The 4,035-nt window shown below is 45.3% G+C and overlaps 1 pseudogene; it reads left to right on the top strand.

The window, feature by feature from the left end:
* Nucleotides 1–2,310: 2,310 nt before the first annotated feature.
* On the top strand, nt 2,311–2,882 carry LOC142437641 (ubiquitin-conjugating enzyme E2 C pseudogene; annotated as a pseudogene).
* Nucleotides 2,883–4,035: the final 1,153 nt, after the last annotated feature.

Below are 4,035 nucleotides of genomic sequence, written 5' to 3'. Positions count from 1 at the left end.
TTTTTTAATCAATCAATAAACCCAAGTTGTCCATGCAAAGTAACCTCAAAAACAATAAAGATGTGCATAAAGCGCAAGGACTTCAAACTGCACCATTTTTGGAAAGCTGTCCCCTAAATGTTTCAGCATTAAGTCCAGTGAGTGCCTTGGTTCCTTTAATTTGTGACTCCTCATCTCTAAGGCTTAACGCCTTCCAGTCTGGCTGCATATGGTTTGGCGAGAAGAGCAAAGTTCTAATGGGGTCCTTTTGTTGATATCTCCCTCAATATACAATATGTAGGGGTAAAATCAGGCAGGCCTGGAGATGAAGACTTTCTCACCTGTGGAAAATGTATGCTGTTTTGAAAAGGCGATCTAATATCCAGGTAACCTACATAATGCGACTTCCCAGATCACCAAAAACATAGAAGGAAAACAAACAAACACATTCAGCCATGATTAGCACACACATACACACCCATGCACTACGCCACACCGATCCCCAGGAGAAAACCAATGGGGCCAATGACTCTGGGAGACAGGGGAGAGGAGGAGGGGTGAGAAAGGGAGGAGGGAGTCAACAAACCCAGGGACAAGGGAACAGTAAGAGAGCTAAAATCCATGGTGAGGAGGGTGTAGAATGCCTAGTGGGGGTTGATCAAGTGCAATGTAGTCGAGACAAAGTACTGAAAGTCAAATGAAGGACAAACATGAGAGTAGGACTGAAGGAAAGTAAAAAGAAATAGAGCAAAGAAGTAGGAGGCAAAGACATTTATAGAGGTACAAATAAAGGCATGTACTTATGTAAATATATTAATACATACTGATAGAGATATAGGTCTATGTACATATATTTAAATGTTAAGATTAAGGTAGCAAACAAGCATTGTGTCTCTACTCAAGTATTCCCTCAATGCAAGAACACTTTGTTCTAATAACCTGGCATTCTGTGATGCTCACCTTCCTGACACAATTGCTGATGTCAAAATGAGTGCGTAACCAAATGTGGTGAAGAACGCTGATGGTGCCTGGCTACCAAAAGATATAGGGTTTGGCATCTTAATGGTTTGAGGATAAATAAGTGTCCATCTAGCAGAGAAGCAACAAGCCCACATGGAAGAAGCACACCAGCCTGGTGATCATGAGATGCCTATGGGATCAGGTATTAGCCATCAGAAGACCCAAAAGAAACAAATATATTGATGCAAATGATAGGGGTTGGAGGGGAGACCCAAAGCCCATGTGTAGACAATTGGACATTCCCTCACAGAAGGGTCTCAAGGAAGGAACAAGTTAGCCAGTGTGCAACATAGCACCAACGGAAGACACAGCATTCTTCTAGTTCTTTAATGCTTCCTCCCCACCCTCTCCCCCTCCCCCCACTATCATGACCCCAGTTCTACCTTACAAATCTGGCTAGACTGTAACATGTACATTGATTGGTACGGATAAAAGCTCTCAACGCATGGAATCCAGGACAGATAAAGCCCTCCGGAACAGTGATGGGAACAGCGATACCATGAGTGTAGAGAAAAGATGGGGAAAGAAGCAGGAGAAATGGGTAACCAACTACAATGATCAAAGCATAGTAACCCCCACCCACCCACCCACCCACCAGGGGGATGAACAAAAGGAACATGGCGAAGGGAGACAGTGGTTAGTGTACAATATGAAAATAATAATAATTTATCATTTATTAAGGGCCCATTAGGGTAGGGGAGGGAGGGAAAAATGAGGAGCGAATTCCAACGGCTCAAGTTGAAAGAAAATGTTTTGAAAATGATGACAACAACATATATACAACTGTGCTTGATACAATTGATGTATGGATTGTTATAAGAGGTGTAAGAGCCCCTAATAAAATTATTCAATAAGTAAATAAAAAAAAGTATTTACAGCCTTGCAAACCCAAAGGGGAAGTCTTCTTCTGTCCTGTCGAGTTGCTATGAATTGGAATTGACTCAATGGCAATGAGTGGGTTCCTTTGCTCTTTCGTTTATTTTTAAGTGGTTACGGAAGAAATGCTACTGGTATCTAATGGGTAGAAGCAGGTAGAGGCCAGGGATGCTCTAGGGATACACACATACACACACACACACACACACACCCCTATCATATACAGTATAACACATAGGACAGCTGTGTTGCTTAACAAAGAATCACCCAACCCAAAACCTCAGTAGTGAGTTGATTGAGAAAGCTTGAGTATAATGGCATTGTTACTCTGTATGTGATACAAGCAAGTGCTCGATGAAGGCTTTAATAAAAAGTCTTACTTCCAGTTGGGATGATAAGAAGCTTTAGGGGCAGTTGCCTTCCAGTCGCCGGAGATCCCGTCTGCCAACACCGGGCGAATGGCTTCCCAAAACCGCGACCCAGCCGCAGCCAGTGTCGTAGCCGCCCGGAAAGGAGCCGAGCCCAGCGGGGGCGCAGCCCGGGGGTTCCGTGGGCAAGAGGCTACAACAGGAGCTGATGACCCTCATGATGTCTGGCGACAAAGGAATCTCTGCCTTCCCGGAATCAGACAACCTTTTCAAGTGGATAGGGACCATCCATGGAGCAGCTGGTACAGTCTCTGAAGACCTGAGGTATAAGCTCTCCCTGGAGTTCCCCAGTGGCTACCCTTACAATGCACCCACAGTGAAGTTCCTCACCCCCTGCTACCACCCCAACGTGGACACTCAGGGTAACATCTGCCTGGACATCCTGAAGGACAAGTGGTCTGCCCTGTATGACGTCAGGACGATTCTCCTCTCCATCCAGAGCCTGCTAGGAGAGCCCAACATCGACAGCCCTTTGAACACACATGCTGCGGAACTCTGGAAAACCCCCACAGCCTTTAAGAAATACCTGCAGGAAACCTACTCAAAGCAAGTCTCCAGCCAAGAGCCCTGACCTTCCCTGTCCTTGTGCTCTCTTCTCTTCTGTAGCTGTCTGTCCTCCCTTCACCCCGCCCCTTGATGTCTGTGTAGAACTCTTATCTCAAGCTGTGGTGTCATTTCTGTTGTGTTTGTTTTTTAAATTAAGTCTCCATTTGCACCCTGTGATGATTGTATTAAATAATAACATTTGGGGTTGGGAAAAAAAAAAGAAGAAGGAACCTACAGCCAGTGGGGTTTTCTTTGGCCCAGTCTGCCTTACCTTTCCCCTGGCTCTCAGAGATCAACCTAAAGTTGCTAAGTGTTGTGCTTCTCTCGGGCAACAAGTAGCCGGTGGAAATCCTTGCTTGGCCAAGTTACTCCGTGTCTCGGTCTCCACTCTCTCACCTGGAAAACTAGTGGTTGATTCAGAATCTTCAAGGTTCTTCCTGACTTTGAACAGGTGACACTTTTCACACTCTTTGCCTGGTAACCCTGTGAGACAGAAAACGTGATTTTTAGTCTTCCTCTGGTCAATGTGCTCTTTGGAGGATCTATGGACTATGTCTTCAACATGCGGGGCAAGACCGCATGTTGCTTATAGTTGCACTGTACCCAGAGGCCCAGGGCAGCCCACCCATCTCTGGATCCCATGGGCCTGAACCTCAGAGTTTTAATTTCTGCTCCACAGATTCCTTGAGTAATAAAATCTATAGTTAGTCTACGCAAGCCTTTGATACCTGACCCAACTCTTGTTTCCCAAACTACCAAGCTCATTTTCTTCTCTCCCTGGTCAGATTGATCTGTTTCTTGGTGCTCTGATGATAACGGGACTATGTTTATTTTACAGTTTCTAGTTCACCCTGGGTATATTGGTTGGCCTCATGGCCTTGCCAAAAGCCAGTTCACATAACACATAGATACTGTAGCCCACCAAGAGGAGCTATACCTACATTTTCTCAGTCCCCATGGGTGTGCCTGGTAAGCTCTCTGAAGCTAAGAAACCTTCCAATGAATGTGTCCCTGGAGCCCCAGGAGAGAGACTCTTTCCTTTAACGAAGCTAAAGAGAGACTTCTCAGGACCACCCATTGCCCTTGGTCAAACACATGTATCGCAAACACATGTATCGGCTATAGTGCTAGGTAGTATTATCTTAAAACCTCACTAAGGACCCCGTGAGAGACCACCTTTAATTTT

This window comes from Tenrec ecaudatus, chromosome 1, assembly GCF_050624435.1.
Source record: "Tenrec ecaudatus isolate mTenEca1 chromosome 1, mTenEca1.hap1, whole genome shotgun sequence".
Lineage (NCBI taxonomy): Eukaryota > Metazoa > Chordata > Mammalia > Afrosoricida > Tenrecidae > Tenrec > Tenrec ecaudatus.
This window is presented reverse-complemented; position numbering and strand designations above follow the sequence as displayed.